Here is a 27982-nt window from a genome sequence, read left to right as displayed (position 1 = left end):
TCTGCCTCCCAGCCGGGGATGGGGAGAAAAACCAATCTAACCCCCTCCCTCCCCCAGTGTTAATCCGAGATAATAATGCACTCGGGAAATTTTAAGCCTTCAGACAAATGACCCCAGGGGATGGCTTTGTGAATTCAGAGCAGATCCCGCTTGTTTCCTCAAGGCGGCAAGCCAGGAAATCATAGATTGATGAACCGCTTGACGGGCCTGCTAATGAAATTAGCAGCAGCTCCGTGTTTTTTTTCAGCGAGCAGGACAGGCAGATGTTGGAGGGAAGCACACAATGGCACAGCTGCACTTGCAGGCTGCCTGAATTCCCGGCAGAGCGGACACGGGGCTCAGCACATCCAGCTGTGGCTATTGCCCCTTTTACGGGTGGTTGCCCCACTGAGGCTCTCCTGGAGATGGGGAGCACAGAGCTGCTAAAGGCATCCAGATGGAAAACCCCACTGAAAGGGTCTGCTCAGCGCCCTGCAGAGACATGCCCATGTGCCACGATGCATTGAACTGCCTTGTCCATCTATTATTAATTGTTTCCTTCTTTTAGCTCTCTCATTGCCAAAGATAGCTTCTGTTTGACAGGGGCTTTTCTCAGTTGTTTGTTGAGCATGGGAGACATCAAATATGGAGCAAATATATTGACTTTGGGAGAGCTCCTACAAGGGGGAAACATGTACTTCACCAGGCAGCCACCCATCAGACCAGGGAAGCCTCCTGACATCTGCAGCAGATGTTTCCTGCTATCCCAGGATGCATCTTCAGACCTTGCCTAACTGTACCAGAGCTGCAGGAAAAGGACTGTGATGCTCAGGTGAATTAACCATGACTGCATTGTGTGATACTGGGTTTCCCTCCCCTCTGAGCATCACTTCCAGGAATGAAATGATCGTCACTGGATGATACCCAGAAAAAGCTCTCTCATCGACCTCTGGGAAGTGCAAGTACCTATTTCACAGCTGGGGAAAATGGAGACAGCCTGCCAGGACACAATGGTGATAACTGCTGCCTCCCGGCTGCCTGCTTTTTGTTTTGCTTAAGATGTTCGTGAGGAGGCCATTTTGGTGGCAGTGAGTGAGCCCCAAAATAACCTCCTCTTAGGCTGTGGGCAGCAGGGCTGGAGACTGCAGCACGGGAGACCATCTGGCTTTGCCCATTCTCCAGAGGTAAGTAAGGTCAGAAAGCTGCAAGCAAGGTTTGTATGAGTTTGGACCAGTGGATTTAGGCATTGCAGAGAGGGCCTGGCTTTGAGCCCAGAGTCTGGCATGAAGCCTGAAGCACAGCAGGCTCAGCCTGGTGAGAAGATCTGTGTGCCAGGGGAGTGGTGCGAAGCCCAGGGGCAAGCTCCAGCCTTGCTCTGTCCTCCTGACCACACTGTGTCTCTCCTGTGGGCTGGCTGGACCAAAGTCAAAATTAAGAAAGTTTGGAGGCAACTCCTGGCTCTCCAGCATGGGCCTCTCTTGGAGCTCCCCAGATAGCTTTTCCTCCCCCAGCTCCTGCCTCCTCTGCACCCAGGGGAACCAGGGCTGCTGCTGCTGCTGGTGCTGGTGCTGCTATCCCAGGAGTGAGGCACTGAATGCAGAGGGCTGCTGCAAGCGAGATTCCACCCATTCTCCAGGGGCTGGGATGTGGAGGTGGTGTAGAAGGTCACCAGCCTCCCATGCAGCTGTTTCCTGGAGGGGGAAGTATCTTGCTCACGCTCCTTTGGATCCAGTGGCTCTGAAATCAAAGCACTGCCTGCTTCTCCTGCAGGTTGGAGCGAGGTTCCAAGGAAAAGGCTCTGCACTCAGCTTGTTCTCATGCTCCATGGGTGATGCTCTTGGGAAATGGCTGGAGCAGGAGCCACTGCCAGAGGGGTTTTGGTGGTGCTGGGCAATGTGTGTTTTCTTTGCAGCCCCTGGTGAGTGTTAGAGGGGCTTTGGAGGGGAAGGTTGGTGCTGAGCACCCAAAATGTCCCGTTTTTGTCCTGTGCAGCTGAAGCCCTCTATCACCCCATCTTCATGTGGGGTCCCAGTGTGGTGTGGGGACTGTCACCATCCCCACAAGCACATCTCCCAGCTGTGAGGAGCAGAACCACAGGGGATGAATGCTGCATCCCTCTTGTGGGTGGCAGGAGACTGCAGACCAGCACATCATGCAGGTCCAGGTCAGCCTGTCTGTGAGCTCCCATGCTGCTAGTCTGGCTTGCTCCCCTTCTTCTCTCCTGTTCAAAATACCAGGATGCTGCCTCTTTCTTGGGTAAACAAACAGGAGTACTCAATCCTTCCTGAATCCAAGCATGTGTTGCCATGACAGCAGCTCAGGGTGATGGGTGAGCAGGAGGTGAAGCCATCTCAACCATCTCCCTTGGAGGGATGGACTGAAGATCTTGGGATGCTTTCCCAGCACCCCTTCTGTCCCTGACCCACCAGTCTGGGGCTTCTGGGGGGTAAAGACTTCCTTGTCCCATCATGGGCCTCTCCCTGGTGCCCTCCTCAGCCCAGCCCTGCATATTCCTAAACATTGCCTTTTGGTCTCGGCCACACGTCACGTTACATCTTCTGGTCTAGAGAGTGGAGGGGAAGTACAGCAGAGGATTTAGGTTTATCCTTCTAGGAGCCAGATAAAGTCTGTCACAGCCAGTGAATCCCTCTGCCTGCTTGCCTGGATGGATTACCTGCAGCTGTAGCAGGATCTTTGATCTCCTCCAGCGTGTGGTGTGGGATGGGGGCAGGGGGTGCTGAGAAGTGGCCACTGGCCCTCTCTGTGTCTGGCTGTGCTCTAGGAAGCTCTGCCTGGGTGCTGGGCGAGGTGGGATGGTCTGCAATGGCTCGGGTGGGGCAGGCTGCTCGCTGGGGAATGCAGGAGAGGAAGGAAGCAGAGAAGAAGCCTGCAGCCTGGAGCTCAGGGGAAGCCATGATTACACCCCAGGCAGAGGGTGGAGATCCCCTCAGGGTCCATGCTCATGATGTGGGTGCAAACCTCGCTGAGGAGGCTGCCAGGGCAGTTTTGAAAGTCAGAAAGTACTTTGTCACTTCTCTGAGAAGCTTTTGGAGCATATTCAGAGCAGAAGTCCTTTCCTGCAGGTTCCTCTTTGCTTCTGAGTCCTCAAATGGGGATCATTCTCTTGGGGACTCTGCTCCCTTTGTTCTCCAGGCCATAGTGGCATCTGCTTGGTGTGTGAGGTCAGAGGGACAGGGACCAAGCTTTCAGTCACAGTTTCTGACTCTTTTATGATCCCATGAGGACAGCTGTCAGTAGCTAGGCAAGACAGAGGGATGAGGAGATGATGGGATGGGAAATGCAGAGCAAGAGAGCGACAGTTTCTTACCCGATGCGTGGCTGTGGATGTTTCTCAGTCTATTCCCAGCCCTGTCTCTGGCACAGCACTGTCTAGATGCTCTCCACTTGGCTTGTCTCTTGAGATGCAAAGTTTTTACCCTTGTGGGAAGTGAGGATTCAGCAGCTGCTTTCCCCTCCAGACAGACCCACACTGGTCTGGCTTAGGCAATGCCAGCTCCTGTCTTTCCCTGAGCATTGTCATCTTCATAAAATCGTAGAATGGCCTGGGTTGGAAAGGACCTTAAAGATTATCCAATTCCAACCCTGCTGTTGTATACAGGTTGCTTAGAGCTCCATCTGACCTGGCCTTGGACACTTCAGAGAAGCCACAGCTTCTCTGGGCCACCTGTGCCTCACCACCCTCACAGAAAGAATTTCTTCCTCACAGCCAATCTAAACCTACCCAGTCTCAATCCATTCCCATCAGCTCTCTATGAGAGATACCTGCCCACAGCAGACATCAGAGACCTTGCTGATGTCCCCATCTTTCCCTCTCCCATTCCCAGGTGAGCGATAGGCACTGACTTCAGTTTAAAAACCATCCTGTGCAATGGTGTGCAGAGCAGATGAGCTGGAGGTTGTCTGTATTTGCTGACCCCAGGCACCCTGTGAGTCCTGCACGTACTTGAGTCACAAAGACAAACATCTCCCGTGTGTTTGCTCCGCTGATGTGAAGGTCAGAGGGTTCTGCAGGCAGTGACCTTTGAGAGCCTCACTGCAGAAACACATCCTGGCTGTGCCTTTCCCCCATTTCAGGGTGGTTGTCTGCCTGCTGTGAGGCAGCCTTAAAAATACATGGGGCATGTCAAACGAGGCTTCACACAGAGCTGAGGTAATGGGAATATTGGAGATCTCTCAGGTAGAGAAAACACCAAGTGTCTTAGGGATGGTGCCTTGTAGGAGAGGATTGGGAATACAGATTAGTACAAGGGTTCACTTGACTGCAGCACTTCAGTCTTGCTGCCCCTTGTTCTCTTCCAGCCTCTACATCCCTCCTTCCCCACCCTGACTTGGTCCAGCTAGTTTTGAATGCCACATGAATCGATACTTTTAATTAGCTGCCATTTCTCATTTATTCCTTATTGCTTGGATAAGCAAATTACAAGTGAGCATGCTGCAGTGAACTGTTACCGTGGGTGGGCTGTGAGCACAGGCTGTTTTTTGCCCCTGGAAGCCCTGGGATGCTGCCAGGCACTGGGACAGGGGCTGAGGGGAGTTGCAAGGAAGGGCATGCAGAGGAGATGGAGAAATGCCTGGCTTATTTCAGCTGCTGGGGGAAGCTGGGCAAGGTCTCTGCTTGAGCTGAGGGACCTGGGGCTAACCAGCTCTCTGCCAGGTGGCCAAGCTCCTCTGTATCCTCCCTTCATGGTGGGAAAAGCCTCCACACTGAGAAGGTACAGCTGGCATGGGCACACAGATGGGCTTTGCCAGCCCCACACTGGGGCAGAATTTGCGGGCTGTCAGGCCCATGCCAGCCTTTAGGATGGTGTCTGTCACATCTGTCCCCAGAATCATCCTGGGGAAGGCTGCAGCAGGTGAAGCAAGCAGGGATGGACCCTGTGTGAGGTTGGTGTGGGGCTGAGCTCTTGTGGTCAGATATCCTGAACTCTTGTGGTCTGATATCCTGAACTCATTCACTCTGGGGGCAGGGCTGGAGGTGTTGTCTACCAAAAGCCAAATACACCTCCTTGCCAAGCCCAAAATGTATTGTTTTTCTAATTAAAAGTTTTAACAATATAACCAAAAATGCAATGAACAGTTGTTGTTATTATTAGTCGAGTTAAAATGCTACTAACACTGACAGCCTATTGATTGTGCAATCAATACCTAACAAATGCCATCAGCAGTGCTGCAGTTCAAGCTGCTGTGCAAGTCAGAGCCAGGATTTCCCCTGTGCCCCTGGCACTGGGCTCCCCCAGGTGCCTCAGGGTGCAGGCAGTGGGGGCAAAGAGCCACCACCCTCCTCAGCTCTTTGCCAGGAGCACTGTGCCATTCACCAGAGGGTTTTCCTCCTTCCCTGGGGGTTGGTTTTCTGTATTTTCCAGCAGGCCTTATGCTCAGCTTGCTCTTCACTGGTCTGCAAGTTCATGGGGCATCTGACCTGACTAAACCCTGCACACCCATGGGCAGCTCCTGCCTGATGCTCCTGCTACCCCTGAGGGGGTTTTGCTCAGCTCACAAATTTGCATTGCCATCCCTGAGATGTGGAGGGTCCCACATCATGTGTGCCCACATCTTCAAGACTCAGGCTCGTAATACTGCCTCTGCAGCTTATTCTGGGACCTCAGGGAGTTCACCCTACCTCAGCTTTTTAAATCATTTGTTTATATCATGGTGATGAACAACTATATGGTGCTAAACTCCACAGTGAGCCTTCTCTGCTCCCTGACACTCCCTCGTCCCTCCTACCCAGTCTCTGGTCCCCCAGGTCCAGGTTGCTCTCCTGAGATATCCCTGGGCCACCCCTTGCACCCTCAGTGAAATGAATTTGGGCTGCTGTGAGCCTAGGCATGCTTCCCTTCCAGCAGCTCAACAAAAGGGAAGTGTAAATGATTACTCTTAACTGTGCTTGCTGACACAACTCTTCTAGGAGCTGATGCTGCCACATGCACAGTTTCTGGTCTGGGTCATCCAGCTGCAGTCCCTGCTCAGGTACTGTCCTCTAGGACTGGCAGGAGGAGAATGAGTTCCTCATGGAGCTTTTTTACCATGCTCAGGGCTGGAGGAGGACCCCACACCCTGTGACAGGGCACTCCTGCCAGTTTTACAGCCAGCTGGTGACACAGAGACATGTCCTGCTCCAGACAAGGCTTCAGGAGCCCTGCCATCTCCTGGTGCTTTCCCCTGCCTGCTCACCTGGGACACAGATAGTCTTTCTCATCTTCAAGCTGTTGTGATCTCTGTGTATCTCACCATTATCTGGCTGCTCCTAAATTTGGGACTGTCCTGTACCCTCTTACCTGGATAATGTCTGCTTTGAACTTTCCTGCCTTTCCCTGGCAGTAACATGGATTGTGAGACTTCTCCTGTGCCAAGTTCTGCCTTGTGCTGGTGCTCCCTGGTTTCTGATAGTGTGCTAGCCTTGAAGGGAAAACTCCATTAGGGGAATTAAAAATGTTGAATGTAAAACCTTGAATGTAGCTGGGAGGCAAAATGTGGTCTGACAGATCCTCTGGCTTGTCAGAGCCCCTGACTGATGGGCGCCAGTGGGCTGCTGTCTGTGAAAATGACCTTTAGGGAAAGACAAATTGAGACAAAATGTCTCATGAAAAAAACAACCAAACCAGCAGTTTGTGGAAATCTTTCTACTGCAAAGCAATGGCAAAGGTTCCCTGTGAGCTGGCCTTGGCTTGATTGCTTTCTGTCAGACACAGAGAGCGTTCTGGGAGAGCTCTGACTGACAGACCCATTCGCATGGAATAGTTGGCTGTTATTCCTTTTCCCTTCTCCAGCCTGGGTCTCTACCAGGAGGATGGTGAGGCTCTGCTGCTGGCAGACTCAGGCTGAGGTGTTTCCTACTTGCTCAGGTTGTGTTGTCTCCTGAGCCCAGAGAATTTCTCAGCTGCCACCTCCAAACCCAGCTCTGGCCTGGACTAGGAATGCTCCAGTGTCCCCAGAGCTGCTGATGGAGTTTTGTGCACTGACCCACTGGACTCTCCCTCTGGCTCCAGCACAGCATGTTCTGCACTGCTTTCTGCCCTGGCAGCTCATGACTTTGCCATGCAGCAAATGAACTGTATTGATGTCGCTAGTGTTCTCTGTAAATTCAGAGGTATTAGCAGATCAACATTTGATGAGGCTAATTGAGGCTGAGTAACTTCCCTTTCCCTTTCCCTTTCCCTTTCCCTTTCCCTTTCCCTTTCCCTTTCCCTTTCCCTTTCCCCCTCTTCACCTTCCCCTTCCCTTCCCAGTGTGGATGAGCATTTGGGTGTGGATGAGCATTTAGGTCCCTAAAACACCCTGTCCCCAAAGGCTGTCCTCTGCTCTCCTGCTGGTCACAAACCAGCTGTGGCCCATGCTGGAGCAGCTTCTCAACCAAACAAGCCAGCCTGGCTCCTCTCACCCTGTGCTGGTGCTGGAGATGTGAGATATGAGGAGATATGAGGAGAAGGATCTGGTGAGTGCCTGGCTCCTGCTGGAGGTGCTGGGAGTGCTGTGTACCTGCTGAAACCTGGCTGGAGCATCCCTGCAGGACAGGGACTGAGTCACCATGACCAGTCTGGCCTCAGTTTTTCTGCCCAGGAGCCTGTCAGAGAGCACCAAGCAGGGCAGTGGGTAAGCTCCTGCGTGGAAGTGCAAACATGCACCCTCAAATCCCTACAGCTTGCAAGGAGCATGCATGGGAGTAATTGGAATCGTTGGTTTTGAAGCCCTGGACTGCAGTTTTACACTGGAGTACCCAGAGCCAGGGCATCCCATCCACTTTTTTCTGATATTCCCAAGAACCCATCAGGACTTCTTAAATGGATGTGCCCTTGCAGCCTCATTGTTATTGTCCTTTTCCTGTAAAAACAGTTTCCATCTGAATTGCTGGGACTACAATGTGGAGACAGTTTTTACTGGGGGCATGAATCTTCTTCAGCCTCCCTCTGCCATGAATGGTTGTTTCCTCATCTCTCTCTTTTGTGGCTATGTCAGAAGGACAAAAAATGGTTTTTGCCTCAGTGTCTTTGCATGTTGCTTGACCAAGCAGGGGCAAGAAATGGAGAGAGGAGCTTTTCTGCCCCTGAGCTGCCATAGGCCATGAGGTGCAGCCCGAAATTTCTATTGCACAAGGCTGCTGTGACTCAGGACACACCTGCAGGGCTATTCCCTCCTGGTTGCCATCCAACAGGACAGTCTTCAGTGTGACCCTAAGCTTTTCTGGACAGCATTGCCATGTATCTCTGTTCCCACTGAGAGGGGTATCAGCCCCCTTGGCCATACTGCCATGGAACTGCATCTTCCCCTTTCAGAATTTATCACTGCTTCACGCTGTGCTCCTTGGTGGGGTCAGGGTTTGGGATTTTCTGAGGCCTCTGTCTCATTCAGAGAGGGCACAGGGTTTTTCAGGTAGTTTTCCAGGTGATTCCATGCTCTGGATGTATTGCCTGGAGGGCAGGGTGCTTTATAGTTACAAACCATCCTTAGGAAAGCTCCGTTTCCCTTTGTGAGGGTCTCAGCCCAGCTGAGCCCAGCTGTCTGGACAGTCTGGGCATGCATCAGCTCAAATCCTCTGAAAAGTGGCTGTCTGCTGAGTAGGGAGGGACTCTATTTCCTTGCTCTGAGACAGAAAGTCCTTCTCCTTCACCTTGTTCTGCTTGCCACAGCATGGCACACATTAAGGATAATGAGTTAACCAGCCAGGGTAAGTGAGAGGGCTTTGTTCTTGCTCTCTCTTTCCCCAAGTTCACCTTTCGAGACATGAAAGGTGAAAACAAAACAGGAGCAGCTCGGAGGGCACACCTTCATCCTCCCCCTTCCCTCAGTCTTTTTTTTTCCCTCCATTCATCTGCTTTTCCCTGTTCCTTGCTCTGCTGTGATCCGGCAGCCAGTGTGGAGAACTGAGGCTGCTGACACGGATGCCCTTATCTCCAAGGGTATGGCTGGTGTTTGGGATTCAGAGGCAGCGTTAGGACAGACTTCTGACTAATCTCCTCAGATAAGGTGTGTCACAGCAGGAGTTGCAGGGCAGAAGGTCTGACACCACAGCTCGGTTTCTATTTAACTGCCTCCCAGGAGCAGTCAAGGGGATGTTCCAGTCTGCCAAAGGGGGTTTCTTCTGGACAGAAAGCAGCTCTGTTTGCCAGGCTGCTCATCTCCCAGCTGGGTGGGCACTGCAGGCTGCCCAGCAGTTCCCTGCCTCGTGTCCCTCCTCACCAGGGAAGGGCAAACGTGGAGAAAAGGGGCTGAGATGAGCTGCACATTGTAAACCAGGACAGGCGTCCTGCAGTAAATCGAGTGACAGGCAGGAATAAGCACAAAAGAATGAGATGGATAGATAGGAACGAAGGATCAATAAACCAAGACTAAAGATAGCAAGAGAGATGCATGGAGGGCTGTTGACAGAGAAATAGATGTTGCAGCCAGAAAGATCCTCGAATAAGAGAAACGTCAGATGGAGAGCTGAAGCTCAGAGAAGGGTCATTTTAAGTGCACTTCACTGCTGGGCCAGGATTAGCCCAGCCAATGTGTTTTAATGCTTCTGTTTTTCTCTCCTGGTTTGCAGCCCCCTGAGTGGTGGGATGGGAGCAGCTCCACTCATGCCAGTGAACTCAGACCTCCCTGTTAGAGTCAGCTCACTGCAAATTTTGGAATAATCCTTTCTCAGGCACCAGCGTAGCTAGGGAAAGGCTACTTGGATTAATCTCATGGAGCCAGGCTGCAAAACTGCTGCTCTTACAGTCTCTTGATCAAATCTGTGTGCTCTGTACCCATATCCTGGATTTAAATCAGCTTAGCTGTAATTGAGACCAGCTTCTCTCTCGACCCTGCCACTGCCAGCTATAAGGAGTGGCAGTTTTGGAAAAGGAAGGAGGTGTAGAAAAGCAGTGCTGGGATGCTGAGGTACTGGGTGTCCTGGAGGAGCCAGCCTGACAGAGATGTAATTTGGAGATGTCTTTGGTGTGGTAAGGAGTAACAGCTTCCAGGTGTTGATCCCTGGCATCTTGACTTGCTGCACTAAACCTGGATTTGTTTTTCACTAATGTGACCAGTGAGCTTGATACAGAGTCCCTGTGGTGTCCTGTAATACCTGTCATGAGAACCTGCTCCCCACATTTCCAGCACACCTCTCTGCCTAAAAGCCTGCTGAGTTTGAGAAAGCCTCATATTCTGGAATTGCTTTATGTCTTAAGGGCTGGTCTGAGAAATGAGCAGAAGAGTTCTGCAGCTTCATAGCAGCTGTTAATTTCCTCTTGTTTTATTAATTAGGCAAGCTACTCCCCATCTCCCTCCTTCTTTGCAGGCATTTGGTTAAAACCTGTGAAGCCACTGAAGGCAGAGAAGTCCACCCTTGCTCTTCACAGTCCTGGGAGGCCCAGGCAGAGTTGGCATCCCCCTCTGAGGTCACTGTCCTGGAGCCCTGCAGCCCAGCTGGCATCTCTGAAAAGCAAGGAGGACTTGCAGGGGTTCATCCTCCCCAAATCTGACGTGAAAACACATATCCAGACACGAATCCAGAGCCTGAGGGAGTGATTTATCCGAGGATGGCTCAGCTACCACCTCCAGGAAGGTGCTCAGTGGAAGGAGCAGGGGATGGGAAGAGCTGCAAGGGGGGAATGAATGAGCCTGTTCTCCCTGGGAGCTTCCTCCCTCCCCAGGCACCTCCAGTTTATCACAGCACAGCCCTTCCCCAGGGAAGTGTCCATGCCCAGGGCACTTTGTTCGACAGCCTCGCAGTGCTCAGCGTGCTGGAGCCATTTATCAGCCCCAATGCATATTTAATGGTGAGCAGGGGTGGAGTGGTGTTTGCTGACAGGCGAGCTGGGGAGCTCTGCCACGGCCCTTAACGGTCCTGCATTAATTATGACAGGATAAATAATTCACAGGGCTAATAACAAAGGCTTGTTTTTAATGGTTATGGAAATCCCAGCTTGCTCCTTGAAGCGGGGGTGAGAAAGCAATGTCTGGCTCTGCCTCTGAGCCAAGGGGACAGCAGAGCACGGGGCTGTGCTGGTGACATTTGGGGGATCTGTACCCCTTGTTCTTACCCAAGGATGTAAGAACTCTTGCCAGCACCTGCCAGTGTGTGTGGAAAGCCTGGGGGATGAGAGGGTGAGGCAGCAGCTTCTCCTGTGGGTCAGGCACCTGTTTTGCTGCTGCTCACGTTGAGGAGCAGTTTGGCAGGCACTTCCTTCCCCAGTGCTCCCTTCACACCCCGCTCAGGCCCAGGACTGAACGTCTCCTCCTCCCCTCCATCACCCTGCTCCTGCTTCCCCTCCCTTCTCCCACTTGGTGCCAAAGCTTGCCTGGTCCTGCCTCTCCTTTTCACCTTGCCAGGCAGGAAGTGTGAGGACCCTGAGTTCTGCAAGGCCATCAATCCCACAGGAATCCTCCTCTGGGAGAGACAGCTCCCACTCAGCCCCTGCCTGGCAGCCCTGGGGTTTGTCCTGCCTGGATCTTCTCTGCCTACCCTTCAGGCCAATCATTTCTCCCTTCCTTCTTCCCATAACTTGCTCATTTACTTCCTGAGACATAAATATGGATGTTTTCATGTGCCACTATTGTCCTTCAGCTTAAATAGCTTTCCCCCCCCTCCCTGGTGTTTGGCCTCCAGGTGTATTTATAGAGAAAAAAGTCACATCACTGCCAGTTCGCTTTATCAAGGCTGAGCAAGCTCTGTTCTCCTACAACACTTTTATACCATGGGTCCTCCCTCCACCAGCTCACTCAGGTGCCCTTCTCTGCTTATTTTTAACCTTCTTGAGGGTGCAGAGCCTTCTGATGAGTGACCCTGGGCAGACAATTTCACTTTTCCTGCCTTGGCTTCCCTACCTATAAAAAGACAGTGCCCCATCCTGTGGCATGGGGTGAGCCAGGTGCTATAGGGGATCCAGGAGCTTTCTCTTTCCCAGCCCAAGTCCTTCATGTGGGCTCATTTCAGTACTCTGTGCATTCACATCTCAATAGAAACACAAACAGCAGAGATATGGGACACCAGCCCTGTCCCAGATGATGGCAGGCAGCTCAGAATAGGCGAGCAATCCAAATGAGCATCCAGAGCAGGCTGGATGGTGGTAACACACCCACACATCACCAGACATCTCCTGCCAGGAGCCTAAAACCAAGGGGAAAAGTCATGACAAAAATGTTTTCTAGTGAAAACAACAGCAGCTGGGGACTTGTGTGATGTCACCATCTGTTGAGGCTGAAGGGGTTCCTTGGGTGTCTAAGAGGACATTTTGACCCCATAGACATTTCTCTCTCCAGGCATCCCATCACACTCATAGTTTATCAAAGCTTTCCTGGACTCACTGATTTAAATAATTTTTTCCTTGGCTCTTCCCCATGGATGAAGCCTTGCTGGGCAGTGCAAGCAGCTGTTCCTAACCCCACGCTCCTGAGCCTGAGCCCTGCATGTTGTGCCCCTCATTCCCCTCCCAGTGGGCTCCAAGCTGCCCTGGGCTCTTGGCTGTGCAGCTCCATCTGCTCCTGCTGCCTGCTGGCCCCAGACCAGCTTCAGTGCCACCAGCACGAGGTCACAAATGCAGACACTGGGATGGGTCACAAACCTGCCCTGCAGGAAGCTCTGCTGGCACCTTCCCCCCAACCTCATTCTTCCCATTTCAGGACCCACTTCTGGCTGGTTTTGGCTTCTCCCACTGCCCATGTGGTCCTGCTTTGGTCACCATCTCCCACGGAGCACCAGCACTGTCATCAGAGAGGGGAAAATACTCTATTCCCTGTGCCTTTCTCTTTCAAGACAGTTATCACATTAGCCTGGGAGGATAAACCCAGTGTGTTTTAGCCCTTTTTCTTTTGTGTCCATGCTGTTGATCATCCTTTCTTGCCACTCCTGCCTCGCAGACCCATCGACTGAGATGGCACGAGGAACAGAGTGCCTCTAAAAATGGATAAATAAACACCCTCAGACTGTTCCCATCCAAGACACGAGACATTTCAGAGGAGTCCAGGACAGCCTCAAGCACTGACTGTTGCCACAGGAGAGTGCAGCAGATTTCACCTAGAAAGTGGCTGTTTCAAGAGAGGAGTGCAGCACCGCTCAGAAGTGCTTATGTCTGAGGAGCTGATGTTTACACAGGGGAATAGCAACCCTCACCTTGCTGTTAGAGCACAAAACAAATGTTTGCCCAGGTAAGTGCAGATCCCAGGCTCAGGTTTGCTCTGGGTGTGTAGCTGTGAAGCACACACACAGGGAGGCACTGTCTGAGCGAGTGTTGCAGGTTCATTGTCCTGCTCTGAGAGCAAACCAGCAGCTTGAGAGCTGCTCCCAGTCTGTCACTGGAACAGGACTGGCTCTGGGCAGCTGCAGCCACAACCAAAGCTGGGCTGGGAGAGGCAGGACTTAATCTCATTTCTCAAGAATTGAAAGCCATAGGGTGTACACTGGTGAAAAACTGCTTTTAATGCTCTTATTAGACAAATTCTCTCTCCCTCTCTTGTTCTTGTTCCTAGAGGACTTGGTGAAGAAAATTTCTGACAGATTTTGTCTCCACTCCTATTGAATCAAATGAATACATTTTCACATCACCAAATACCCATCACATTTGCCCAAGCCTTTGGAGAAAGTTTTGGGGCTGGCACCTGGGCTTAAGCATTGTGGGAATGTGGCAGCTCAGTCCTCTTTATGCTCACCACTGGTGAGACATGGCCGCAAGTGCTCTGATAGTTCAAAAAGAGATATCCCTGTCTTCCCTGCCTGGTCACACATCACAGTTCAGATCCTGCACTTGCCGTGGCACAGAGCTGCTCTGGTGACAGAGAGCTTCTCCCGTGGTACTGGGGGGAGAAAAAAGGAAGAGATTGGAAGGTGGGGTGGCTCCTGGTGGGCTGGTGGATGTGTGGGGTGAGGCCAGGACCCCCAGCAGTGAGGCTGTGTCCCAGGGAGATGCTCTGCTGCTGATGGAAGGGCTCATGCTGGGAGTGCTGTGACAGGGTGGACAGATTCCCCTGTGGCCACTGTTGGAGTTTCAGAGCAAGCATTTCTAGAGATCAGATAATAGGAAAAAATTTTTCCCTGTGAGAGTGGTGAGGCCCTGGCACAGTTGCCCAGAGAAGCTGTGGCTGCCCCATGATCCCTGGATCAGGTTGGACAGGGCTTGGAGCAACCTGGGATAGTGGAAGGTGTTCCTGCCCATGACAGAGGTGGGACAAGATGAACTTTGAGGTCTCTTCCAACCCAAACCATTCTGTGACTCTATGATTTTAGACTGTTAACAGGAAAGCAATCAGCTCTTTTCTGTCACGGGAGATAACAGGAACAAAAGGTACCAAACAGCTCCATGAGGACTGGATGGTGTTGTAAGGCAGCCTGGCATCTCCTTGGACCTAAATGTGGCAATCACTGAGGTCTCTGGGAAGCAGCACCTTCCAGGGACTGAAAGCCTGGCTCCACCCTGCCAGAAGCCTCTCTCCCTCGTGGCAGTGCCTGGGAGGCATGTGGGCAGCCAGGTCAGTGTGTGTGGGCTTTTGTTGCAGCACACATTGGGAACTGTGGGGATCAGCCTCTTGCCAGACGGCTCTGAGGAGGGCTGCTGTTGTGCTTCCTGTGCTGGAGCCCGTGGGCTGGCGAGGAGGAGGCAAACCAAAATATTTATACCACAAAATGTGCACTTTTTTTTGCGCTGAAGCTTGGGCAGCGTCCCAGCCCCTCCATATGGGCTTGTAGACATTGCTTACCTGATTTCTTTCTCTCTTGGGGACAGATGATGAGGCTGCTTGGTGGCACAGGGGGAGGCAGGCAGCTCTCATGGCCTCCATCTGTGGGTGCAGGGGCTGTGACTGCTCCTCCCTCGTGCCCCTGTGTCCCTGGCTGGAGCCTTCCTTACCTGCAGGAGGTGGCAGTGACCCGTGTCCCCAGGCTCGAGGAGAAGCCCCTGGGTTGCTCTGTTGCTGGCTGAGTTCACATTCCCAAGGCCCTGGCTGTGAAAACTCAACCCACTGGGCATATCTGCTGGTCTATGAGCTGTGCAAGGACCTGAGGGCTGGGCTGGAAGTGAGGGCACGTGGGGAGAGCTGTCATGGGTGCCTGGCACTTGGCCACTGTCCAAACCATGACATTTTTGGTGGAGAATGCGGGCAGTCATGAGGACTTTCAGATAAGGATGCTAACTAGGAGAAATAATGGGCAAAACAAGTATTAAGCTATGTTTTTAAAGTAGAATGATGGGGAAGTATTTGTGTCGTAATTGTAGAGATGGTTCTAGGGGTGGATTTTGTGTAATTTGTCCTTTCTGTTCTGTATTGTGATGATGTTATTCTGGATCTGGTGTGGGAAACTTTTTACTTTTCTACCTGTTTAGTTTAGTTGGGTTTTTTTCACTGTTTTAGGTTAAGACTGTGTGTTGAATGTTGATTTTAATGATAATGTGTGTGTGCCCTCAGCTTGGGCTCTGCTCAGTGGGACCTGTGTGATGCAGACACAGATGAGATACTCAGAGGGTGGGCAGAGGTTCTGTACATGTGGTGCTGGGAAGGAAAGGACTTCCTCAGGATCTGGGCCTCTCCAGCTCTGGGATGCTGCTGTGGGGCTGTGTCCTATTTCCTTGGCTGGGACAAGGGGCACTGCAGTGTCTTTAGTCAAAGCTGAGGGAGATGCATGGGCAGGACCAGCGCGGTGCCCTCGGTACCTGAGCCTTTGGGTGCATCCTGCAGCAGGCAGTCAGCACCCTGACCCTCCCTGGGCTTTGGGAGAGATGCTGGGCCTCTTTGCAGTGCCTCTGGTGTTATTTAACCTCCCTGGCCTGGCGCTGGAAGGCATCCCCTGCCCACGGAGCAGCCGCCAGAGTGGGAGCTCATTTTGTGATTACGCTGCGGAACGGTGGCGTTAAATCTTCCAGCCTGTCCACTGGAGACGGTGCCTCTCATCCTCTCCCTGACAAGATTTAAGATGGTCACGGATAACTGGCTTTCATTATGGCTGTGCTCATAAATCCTTCTGTTATCCCCTTTTGGGCAGGCTCCTGCTGTCCCCCTTGCAGTGGCCACTTTCTGGTTCCAGTGCTGGGTGATGTCCCCCTGCTCCCCTCGTCCCTGGTCCCTGCACATCCCTGCTGACCCCACTCCCCTGTGCCACTCACTGTTGTGTCCTTGGTACCTCTTCTCTTCTGGTTCTCCTGCAATAGGGTCAAACTCACAGTGCTGGCTGGGCAGTTTTCCCTGTTGATCCTTGTATGGTTTCCCATGGTTCCTCCACCCTTCCACCTGACGTCCAAAGCCAAGGAATTCCCTGGTCTCACAGCTCCCATCCTGCTGGGGCTGTTTAGCTAGGCAGGCCATGATTCAGCCCTTTGTCACGCCTTGGGGTTTTGAATGACATCTGTTACTTTCTTTTAATTCCCACCTCACTTTTGACATGGTTTTGGCTCTGGCTGCCCAGTGGTATTGATTAGACTTCTTATGGATTGAGTGCTTTTTTCTGTCTTTACTTCTCATGCTAGACATATTTCTATGGTACAAGAGGTATGCAATTAAAACAAACTGAAAAAGAAAAAGGAAGCAAGGAAGAGAAAATGGGAGGGAGAGAAAGAGAGAAAGAGAGAGAGAGAAAGAGAGAGAGAGAGAGAGAGAGAGAAAGAAAGAAAGGAAGGAAGGAAGGAAGGAAGGAAGGAAGGAAGGAAGGAAGGAAGGAAGGAAGGAAGGAAGGAAGGAAGGAAGGAAGGAAGGAAGAAAGAAAGAAAGAAAGAAAGAAAGAAAGAAAGAAAGAAAGAAAGAAAGAAAGAAAGAAAGAAAGAAAGGCCTCCACATAAAACCAGACCTCATGTCCTGCTCCTCTTAATTGCCTGTGAGAAGAGATAGCAAATAAAAATTCTTCAAGGCTTCTTATTTCATTTTAAAGAGCATTGCATTTTACAGACCTCTGGCCCTAAACACAGGCTGATGAAGGTTTCATTTGGGTATATAGAGAAGACCACAATGGTTTCATCATCCCCTGAGAGCATGGTGACCCCACTCCTTTCTTTTCTCTAGGAAGGGGAGTAGTACGGATTAGTGATGGGAGTTTTACTGCCACAGGCACTGGCTGTGTGCAAAGGATATTACAGATTTGTGTAGTGCAAGACTGGTTTCAGTTTCTAGGCCTTGGGATTAAAGGCAGCAGTAATATCCTTGCAGCCCTTCCAAGAGCCTGCATTTGCTCCTCCATCCCAGGACCTGCCAGATTTAAAAGAGGGTGTGAAGGAGGCACTGAAGTAGGGGAAATGCAGGTTTCTATGGCCAATACTTTGGAATACTGCCCTGGGAGTGAGACCAGCCCTGGGAGAATGTGTGGATGCCCAAAATGCAACTGAGGAGGAGCCCATGAAGGCTGCTGAGCATCAGATTTGCTGCCTGCAGGTGAGGAAATCCCAGGAGCTGCTGTGGGGCAGACCCCCTCCCTGGCCTCGATGGAAACAGAGTCTCATCCACTGGGCTCACAGCCACTGCTGCCCAAATATTTGCATTCCGGGTATGGAAACAGGCCAGGCAAATTTGGGTTGGCCCGAGCAGCTCTCTGTAGTGGCCAAACAGCCCCAGGAGATGGAGCAGGGCTTGCTCACCATCTGTCTGAGCTGGTGGCAGGGCTGTGATGCCAGAGCCAAAGGGAGCTGAGCTTTGTGCCTGCTTTGGGGCACAAAGGCTGTGTCCCCCACCCCCAGGCAGCTGTGCCAGGCCACCAGGCAGCAGGGACACCCCATCCCACCACCTGCAGCACAGGTAGAGCCAATAGCCCCTGGCAGTGCTGCTGTCCCTGGCCACAGCCAGCTGGGCAGGGGGCTGGTGGGGATGCCAGGCTGGAAATGGAGAGGAGTCCTGTGTTCTGTGGGTGCCAGTTTGGAAGGAAAGCACTGATCCCGGGCCAGTTTTCCAGTCCATTTGGTTTCTCTGTGGCTTGATGGGGACATTAAATGGCAGGTGTCATGTGCCAAGCTTGGGCATCTCATGCCTGCGTGGAGTGGCCTGTGATGAGCAGTTCTCAGGCATGGGCACAGGGAGAACCATGAGCAGAGCTGCCTGTGGTTGTAGAAAGGAGTCTTCCTGCAGTGACAGAGCCAGTGCTCCCTGCAGGAACTCATGGTCCAGTCCTTCCCCAGCCCTGGGCTTGAGACAGAGGGTTTGATTTGTGGACTGCAGCAGTCAGGGAATAAAATGCTTCTGCAGCCAGGCTGTGCCTTGCTGAGCTCCAGGTGAGCCATCCCCTGTGGCTGCACATCCCCAGGGTGATGGTGAATATCCCAGGGACAGCAGAGCAAGGGCTCTGCTCTGCCCCAGTCCAGCCCCAGCATCTGTCTGCTCCCAGCCATTGAACTTTAAACAAGGTATGTTTTTCCCCTACACTTGCCTGTTCATTGACTAGATTTCAAATAAGATCACCACAGGTCTTAAGCAGAGTTTCCTAAATTAATCTCCTGAACATAATCATCAGAGAAAGCCTTGTTTCTGCAAGGCTGTACCTTACACTCGTTAGGAGGTGAGTGGCAGCAGCTGTCACTGAATAATCGTTCTCATTAACTCATCTTTGTACCTTTCCTTTGCCTGATGAAATCCTCTCTCCAAAACACAGCCTGGAGGGCTGCTCAAAAACAAAGCAGACAAACAGGGAGAGACAGGGCCAGGGAGGCTCAAAACTCATCCACCTCCTCCCATAGAAAAAAATGTAGAGGGAGAACATGCCCCAGGATCCTGTTTCCTGCTGGGCCTCATAGGAGGGACCATGCACAAGCTCCTGGGCATGGCCAAGGTCACCGTATTTCCCATCCCTTCATCCTTCCCCCTCCTGCGAGTGGCTCCAGCAGGGACCTCATTAGCACTGCCCCTGCACTGGCCTTGCTTCCAGCCCCGTGAGGTCTGTGGGGACAGCGCTGGCACAGAAGCTGTGAGGTGACGGTGGCTGTCCCCCTCTGCCAGTCCTCAGCTTTCCAGAGAAGCAAGATCCCATCAGGACACGAACAGCTCTCTGCCTCATCCTGCTCTTCCCACAGCATTTCTCCAGCACACTGACCAGTTGTGACTTTTATTTGACCAATGGTGTGGCACTGACAAGGAGCATACGGCCAGGGCCGTGCAGCAGGGGTAGCCATAGATTATCCCTAATTGCCCAGGACAGATGGAGTGACCTTCAGAGAGCACAGCCATGAATCTTCACACAATGCACTGAGTGCCACATGGATTTACTGTCCACTAGCGTTAAAGCTCCACCAACCCTCTGCTGCTCTTGCAAGAGAAGAAGAAGGGCTAGAAAGATCTGCTGTGCAAAGCCCTGATTTACAGATGTCCCCCAGCCACAAGGCATGAGCACACCAGAGCTCTCAGGCATGTTTTCACTTTCAAGCTGTTCACAGCTAATGGACAAGAGGGAGAGCAGACAGATGGACACAGAACAGCAATGTTTTCTATAGCCTTCTCTGGAGAAGGTAAATCTTCTCTGTTATACCAGGAGCATCGTTAAAGAGCTCTAGAGGAACCTGTTATTTTTTTTTTGGTGGAGTTGATGCCTTTATAATTCAGCTTGGGTGAAGGCAGAACACCTTCCAAATAGTCATAGGAAGTTGAACAGGAAGATCTGTGGAGCCTTGGGTTGTTAAGGAGAAAATATCCTACAAACCTTGCAGTGCTCCATCACTGAGGCAGCAGGGACCAGCTGAGCTGGGAGCAAGTGCCACCTCCAGAGCCACCTGAAGGATCCCAGATTCCCTGCTGTCACTAAAACAGGATGCTGTGCTCCTGCCAGGACAGAGGGAGATGGCCCAGCATCTGCCTTTCCCTAACCTCACCCTCCATGGGGCTGGGAGTGGTGAGCAAAGCTGCCTATCAGTCTGGCTGCAGGGAGAGGGATGAGAAATCAAATGTGTAGGGTCTTTCTGCATGGTTTCCACTTCTGCAGTGCCAGTAGTCACTGAGCACACGTTGCTGATCTGGGAGGATTCCTATCAGATGCTTGGTCACTCTGAATCAGCAAGGCAGTGTTGATATGTACCCACTGCAGCCTGGCCCCTCCTGCAGACTCTTGGTTGTGCTCAGTACCAGCTAAGAGCCAAGATACAAATAAAAAAGAGAAGGAAAAAACAACCAAACGGAAAAGCTTTGCCACCCAAGAGCAGCTCTGTGAATATCAGCCAGTTTCTTTGTGGGCAAAGCCAGAAGCCCAGCCAGGGTTTGTATGACTAGTTCAGCATTTCTGATGAAGAGCCAGGGTGTTTTTATCCCTTAGAACCTGGGAAAGGCATCTCACAGGGCTGCTAGGCCAGAACAGTGGGTGACAAGAGGGGACAGTGTGTTGACAAGGGACAAACCAGCGTCTTAGCTGCAGTTGGAGGATGACAATCTCACTGGGAGCTGTGTGTGCATGAGGTTTCCTCACTCCTGCACTGCTGTGTCTCAATGTTCATCTCTCCTCTGCTCTTTCTTGGGGCAGGAACAGACCCCATGGAATAGGAGAGAGAAGCTCTGGCCCTGCAATGTCAGTGCACTGCCAAAACACATCTCCTGAGGAGGGGAGGCAAAGTTTCCAGAGCACTGCTGGCTTTGCTTGTGGGCAGAGCAAGCTTCTGCCTGGCAGCTCCATCGTTTGCCATCTGCAGAGGGTTGGGGAAGGAGAGGAGATGGGGAGTGACAGCTCGACCCTCTGGGTGGTATCTCCACAAAGAAGGCAACCACAGACAGGAAAGGAAACCTTGGGGTCATCTGCAGTGCTGGAGGCTCTTCTCATGGCAGGAGGTCACCTCCCAACTCACTCCCACCTAGGGCTGTCCCACAAATTGCCTCAGGATGCATGCAGAAGTGTTAGGGGGTGATTTTGATGGCCACTGAAGCAGTGTTTCAACTGATGCACCCACATGTGCCCTGTGGACTCGCCTGCTCAATCCTACATTCCCAGGGCGCCCATTCCCACTGCAGCTCAACGGGGCCCCATTTTCCATGATCTTTGCTGCAGCAGGCTCACTGCTGGGCTGCTTTCCTGCCCTTCCTGAGCTGATCTTCCTCCCTGGCTCAGCATCCACCATGGTCTTTCCCATCCCGAGGACAAGGAGCAGTAAAGGAGCACAGTGCCTTGGGATAACACATAAAGGCTGCACTGCCCTCGACAATGGCATACAAAGATGCTTTTGGGCACAGTTGTGCTGATTTGTGTTTGCTCTGCATCCTCTCTAGAAAAAAACCCAAAGCTCTACTGTGGGCCTGAGCAGCTGGTCTGAAAGGATTAATCTAACAGCAGCTTCCACCTTGTGGTTTCTTAAAGATCAGGTTGGTACCATCAAGAGATGAGTGCAGGAAACATCTCCTCCTAAAGCAGAGGCATCTACAGCCAGGGATCTGGACTGCCCTGACAGCCTGGATCACCTTCAGGGGCAAAGGGAGCTCTGCTGACTGCTGTCCCCAGGCAGGCAGGGCTGCAGAGGCCTCTGGCATGTGGACACAGGATCCAGACTGAGGCACTAGTGGTTCTTTTCTCCCTCTGTCACATCTCTCCCAGGTCCCAGTTAGCTGCCAGGCACAGCTCGGCCTTTGCAAACTGATTTAGTGCTGCTGTACCTAAGGAGATCCACCTAAGAAACCCAAACCATGGTGCTCTGTTTGGACATCACTGCTCATCCTGCCCATCCTCAAATCCCAGCCTAAATCCTCCTTGGCTTTTGAAATCCAGCTCTGTGTCACCAGGCCTCCTTTCCCACCATCCCTGCTCTGCTGCCCATGGAATTGTGCACAGAGGAGGACCACAAGCCCCTTTGTGAGGAGGGAGAGTGGCACCTTCAAAAGGCCAAATTTTGGGTTCTTCTGCCAATTTCTCCCCTTCCAGTACTTTCAGCAGTGGCTGCTGCTTATGTATTTTTTTCCCAGGCTTTCCATGGGTTTATACAAACTTAATATTGTAAGTATGAATTAAACTGGGGACTTCTGGGTTAAATCCTTTGAGTGGTTGTTATTTTACTTGTTCCACTTGGGATTTCTGGAAGAATGCAGTACTCACCACACATTTAAATTACAAGAAAGTGCAGGAAACATTGCAATCTTTTCTACCTCAATTTCATTAACCTCTTTGCTCTCTGAAGGACTGGCAGCCCCATAGGAGAGCAGATTTTCCCAGTACAGGGTCCTTTTTTCATGCTTGTCAGGAAGTCCCACCAAAATTCAGAGGCTGACTGCTTTTACTTTTAATGGCCTAAATATTTATATATAATTTTTTATTAATATTGGTGGGCCTGGCCACCTTTTCAGTCATTTCTTCCACTTTCAATTGACCCTTGGTTTCCTCCTTGATCTTGCTAAGGAGCTTCCCAGTTCAAGACAGACAAGAAATTGTTGGAGAAGGTCAATCCTTGTATTTCAGGCTTTCCTGAAGAGTCTCCCTACTGAGCAAGCATAGCAGGGGAAGGCTGGGAAGGAGGGTGCAGCATATCTAAGCATATTTCTATTCTATTTCTATTATATTTTCTAAGTGGGTTTCTATTTTGGTGGGGATGGAAGTTCACTGGGGGTGATGACTGATTGGGAATTATGCTACACCTTCACTTATCTGCCATCTTTTTCAAAACACACCTAAGAAATACCAAACTCAGCAGTCTTGGCCGAAACAACTAGCCCTTTAAGCAGTCAGTTATTAATCCTTAATCACCTGCAGCTTGTCATGAGCCTCACAACTGCTTCCATTACTGGAGGGGAATGAGGCAGCCCTAGCCACAGCTGCTGCACCCTGATGAATTTGAGAGGATCGTGCTTCACAGCAGAGTTAAAAGGGAAATATTGATAACCCAAACTATTCTGGGAATAGCACAATGGGTGCAGCCCAATGACTCCCAGGCCCCTTGTGCTGTGGAGTTTCTCCAGGGCTGGCAAAGAGGGGTGATGCCCAGGCTCTGAGATCTCTCTGGGCTGGGAAAAGTGCAAAGTTTGGCTTCTCCTGCTCCTGCCCACTGCTCTGTTCCTCACACATGTGGGATGGCTCTGCTGCTGCCTTTCCCAGGGGCTCACCCACACACGGCTTGGCACGTCCTCTCCGATACAGAGGGAAGGATGGAGGAGCAGGGGGAGGTGAGAGAGGAGGGGAGCTTGAGAAGTTTTTCAATCTGGAAAATTATTCTAAAGCCAGAAAATGGAAAGCTAAAATCCCCCACTGGGAAACCCCTTGGAGGATATCATAAAATGAGGCTGAGTAGTTCCTTTGGATCCTGAGGAATTTAACACAGATTTGTCATCTAGCTGTCAAACCCACTAGAAATGTCTCACTCTCTATTAATAGTTTCATAGATTTGAGAGATTTTCCAGCTCAAAAGACCATTCTGTTCATCACTTCTTGCATAAAATTGGCTATTCCTGTATTAAGCCCATCCACCCTGGTCAAACATAAGCTTATCTTTCCAAAAAATCTCCTCTGAGATTTAAGCACTTCCAGGCACAGAGAATCCATCATGCACCTGGTGAATTCTTGCAGAAGCTAATTGCTCCCACAATTAACCATGTCTTTCTGAACATACCCAGCCTTCCAGCCAGTGCCTTTGATCCTGCAGGGGCTCAGTGGAGTTGAAGAGCTCTTAATCATGAGGTTCCCCCTCTAGGGATTTCTGCACCTCAGCGGCTCTTAGTCTGTGTCCTGCTGACCTGTGGGACTTCCCTCAAGGTTGCAGCAAGGAACCTGGCAGCAGCTGCAGTGTCAGGAGGCTTCAATCAATTGCACATGGGTCACCACCAGAAAAACAGCAGAAGAAAGAGCCAAAACTGTTGATTTGTGAGTCTTTGGAGGGTTAGAAGTGGGCTGCAGTTGTTGCAGTGTCTGCACTCGTGTGGGGAGCTGCTGCTGGAGGTGACGCAGTGCTGGAGTGCTCCTCCTTGCTGTTTCCCAGAGAACAAGACACAGAGAGTTGTGCCAAAGCTCATAATTAAGGGCCAATAAAACCTTCCCTTTGCTGCCATGGCTTCTCCAGGGGGCTTGTTACAGCTGCATCCCAGGAAGCTGATTTAGAAGTATTATTGGGACTGGGACATTTTTATGAGGTGCTGCTTTCACACCCCACTGCTTGGGAAGCCCAGGCTGCCTTAATTAAAGACTTGGAGGGACACAGCTCCAGCTGCTGGGCTAACCAACACCCATGACCCAACTCCCAAAGTGGGATGGATGCTGCTCTGGGAGCCCCTGGGGCCCAAGGGTAGGGCTGGTGCCTGTGGAGGGGAAGAAGAACACATTTGTAGTGCAGAATTATTTTTCAGGCCTCATTTTCCCCAAGGCTCTGGAGCATTGTGCTGGTTCTCCCTGGGGATAATGTGTCAGGAGACAAATCTCTCTCCTGCACTGGCCTGTGCTGCACAGAGACTGTCCTTGGAGAATAAGTGGATTGGATGGATGACTACAGCAAAAGTGAGACCCAACAGGAAATGAATTCAGCTATGGGCTGGAGTGGAGCTGCTCAGCCTTTTGGTTGGATGTATCAGCTGTATTTCCTTCAAATTAAAACACATCCCACTCTGCCATACCTCTGTCTGTTCTGCCAGTGGAATGCTGGAACCCACAGAAATCTGGGCATGGCCTGTAATTAATACATGATAACGGAATCTGTTAATTTGGTTAAATTTCTTGAGACAAGCAGCCCAGGCAGACATGTCCAATGAACAGCTGATGACAGAAATTTCTATTTTTCAAAAAGAGAAGCAAACCTGATCAGTCCTTTCTGATGGAAAACTTCATGAATTGTACAATTTCCAAATGCTCTTTAGTCATTAACCCTAATTGCTGGAGCTAGTTACACACAAATTTACATTTGCAACGGGGGCAGCAGGAAATCTCGATATTTAAAGAAATATATAGAAGTGTCAATTTTACCAGCTCTTCTTCTCGCCACTGAAAGCTGTGTGATCTGAAAGGCACAAAGTCCAGTGTGTGACATGATGGCTTCTAACTGCCAAGCAGGTATGAGCTGCAGAGCTTGGCTTCAGTAATGAAACATCTTCTTTTAGTGCATTAAGAGCAGGTTAGAGGTGATGTGATAATGGTCTGGAAGTGCCTGCATCCAGGGGCAGCTTCGGAGAGGCTCTTTAATCTCTCAGACAAGAGCATCGTGAGACTGAAGAGTTAGCCAGGAAGAAAGGTTAAAGGTATGGCATGCAGTGCGAGTTTAATTACCCAGAGGAGCAGTTCCCCGAGGGTGATGTGTGCTGCTTTCAGCCAGGCTGATTTTGGAGGAGTGACGCAGAAGCAAGGTAGGGATCCTGCAGGGAGCCCCGGGAAGCAGCTCTCCGTGAGCCATCAGGGTTTATCTGGGAGCTCATCTCCATTCCCAGCCTTCCAGGTGGCACTGGCTAGCTGTATATTTGCCCTAGGGTTCTGGAAAACGTCTTTATTTTCAGCTTGCCAGGTGATGTGTGGTTCAAACGGTTCCTGGGAATTTATGATAGCCTGGGAAGAGCTGGTGAGTCAGGAGGCAGGCAGTCATTAATTCCCAGTAATGCCTCAGACTGAGTTCATTACTGTTACCAGAAGATGAAATGATGTGAATAGTAGATTTATTTATTTTTCTGAGGCTGGTGCAGTTTGCTTTTGGAAGACACTGCGCTCTGGGGAAAAGCAGCGCCAGTGCATTGGCAAGGGAGGAACCTGAATCCTCTTGCAGCAGTTTGTTCAACGCAGAAATGTTCACTGTGTGTTTGAAACAAGAGGTTGTATCAAGGTCACTCCACTGAGACTCAGCTTTGCAATCTCTGAAAGGAGAGCTCTTGCTCTCGCTGTCCTCAGAGATCTTTTTTTACTCCCCTCCTCACGTAAAGGGCAGGGCTTGCAAGCTCTGGCAGGAGGAATAAAAGGTTTTCAGAATGGGCACTCTCACAAAGTGTCCTGCTATAAAGAGCTGCTCTCTGTCAGAAACTGAATCTGTTCCAGAAAGTATCTCTGTCTTTCTCACACACTCCCTCCAGGTTGAGCCCTTGCCTCTGCTTTGTTGCCAAGGGAGGACTTTGTGGTTGCAGAGGTGATTCAGGTCTGTTCTTCTGGCACCAGACCCTCGGGGTGCCAAGGAGGAAATGGAGAACTAATCCATTTGAAAATCTTTTAGCAGCTTACATTAACATTAATCTGGCAGTTGCCATAAAACCTTCAGGAGCTGTTCTCACTGAGAGCTTCCCTCCTCTTTTTTAACATCCCATGGAGGATGCACGGACAGTGAGACCAGCACTGTGTCCCACTGCCCTTCCAAGCCAAGCAGGACTGGCAGCACTGTTTAGTTCCTCTGCTCCCTGTGCTGTCCTGCTGGGCTCAGAAAGTCAATCTTGGGCTGAATTTCATTCCATTCCAGCAACCTAATGCAGGCAGAGTATATCATGGTCACCCTGCTGTTCCCAGTTAGGGCTCTGTTGATGCCACAAGAAGGGAAGCAGCCTGGGATGGGTTGAGCCCAGGAGTGCAGTGGTGTTGTTCTCACAGTGACAGAGCCCCTGGATTAATTCAAGCACTGCCAGCACTGAAGGAGACACAAAAGCACCCATCCATGCTGCAGGCGGAGCAAATAAAGAAACTGATTGCTGGAAAGTTTTATGAGGATAATAAACAGCATCATAATAAATGGCCATGAATATTTCATGGCGAGTGTAGTGCTGATATGATGTGCCATAGACGAGTGATGGGGTTTTTCAACATTCGGATGCAAATGGGGAATGTGTTCTATATTTTGCAGGTTTCTCCCCAGACACGCTGTGTTTTCTAAAAATCAGATTGACTGGGAGCGTTTGATATGAGAAACAACTTCAGGGCTCTGGTTAGAGTCAAAGAAAAGCACAGGCAGTATCAGAGGATTGTCGGTGCTGAAGATGAAAAAATCCCACGCAGATCAAGCAGCCCCTAAACATCGGGGGAAGGTAGGTAGGAGTTACCAAAGGCAAATCACGCTCTGTGCTATCCTTGGAGCTGGGAGCTGAGCTCCCCACCCAACAGCAGCAGCCCCTCTGTGCTGGGGACAGCACAGCCCTGCGAGAAGAGATCAAAGTGAGGGGACACTCCCTCACTGCTTGGGGGCAGAGGCTTGAGCTTGCCTGGGGCAGACAGAGAAAGAATCCCTGTTCTGGGGGGGACCTGGGATTTTTGAGTTCCTCCCAAACTTGCATATGGGGTTTTCTTTGATGGAGCCCTTTGTTCAAAGGCATGGGAGGATCCCTGGACTGCTGCCTTCACCTGAGCAGGTTCCTCTGCAGGGACACTCCACCCAGGGGCACGGGGCAATACCCTCTGTGTCCTGGGAGCAACTCCCTCACCTCCCACCTGAGCTGGTCCCGTACTTTGTCACACAGCCAGAGGAATTTCTTGAGGTTTGTCTCCTGCTCTCTGCTGGCATATCCTCCTGCCTGAGCATGAGCAGGGTCCAGGGCCCAGTGCTGGTGCACAGCCCCTTGTTAGCCCAACATCTGTGGGCCATCACCCTCAGGAACACACACAGATGAGCACACACAAGGGCTGGCAGCTGCCAAGGCCAAGCACCACTCTGTGCCCAGAGAAGCACTGAGAGCCCCCTGCTTTCTTCCTGCAGCTCTCTCCAGCCTCTGCTGGTACACCCTGGCCTGCTGCTCTTCTCAAAGCACCTTTTATACTTGTCCTGTCTCCTTCTCTTTTAATTAATTCTGGCAGGCCCTGAGACATCTATCAAAATGCATATTCACAAGTTTGGATGTTGTGGGGACAGTTTCTAACCAGCCATGTGCCTCCTGTCCTGCTTGGCACAGGTGGCAAAGCCAGGGTGTGAAAGGAGAGGTGGAAATACAGGAAAGCAGACTTTGCAGGTGCCTGTCTGGGCAGAGGAACAGGTATGAAGCTGAAGGAGACACCCTGCAGGCTTGGGCTCTGATCCATGGGATAAACTTTGCTGTTTTCACCCATTGCTGCAACTTTCTGCTTCTGTTTTCCCATTTCTGCAGGAGGGTGAGGAGCACACCCATCCTCCTGAGTGAAGGAAGCATTGCTGAGTAGGACCTGCAGATATGCCCCTCAGAACAGTACGATCCAACAAATTATGAGCCACTGTCACTTCCAAAGTTGCTTTGCTACCCAACATAG

The 27982-nt window shown here is 51.2% G+C and overlaps 1 long non-coding RNA gene across 1 annotated transcript; it reads left to right on the top strand.

The window, feature by feature from the left end:
• The first annotated feature begins 90 nt into the window (after positions 1-90).
• Positions 91-27982, top strand: LOC146437311 (uncharacterized). The gene is made up of 3 exons (XR_014852329.1): positions 91-1163; positions 26613-26793; positions 27844-27982. It is a non-coding gene; the product is annotated as an uncharacterized LOC146437311 (long non-coding RNA).

This window comes from Lichenostomus cassidix, chromosome 4A (assembly GCF_008360975.1).
Source record: "Lichenostomus cassidix isolate B80296 chromosome 4A, HeHo_3.0, whole genome shotgun sequence".
Lineage (NCBI taxonomy): Eukaryota > Metazoa > Chordata > Aves > Passeriformes > Meliphagidae > Lichenostomus > Lichenostomus cassidix.
The sequence above is the reverse complement of the archived record's forward strand: the minus strand, read 5'-3'. Positions and strand labels throughout refer to the sequence as shown.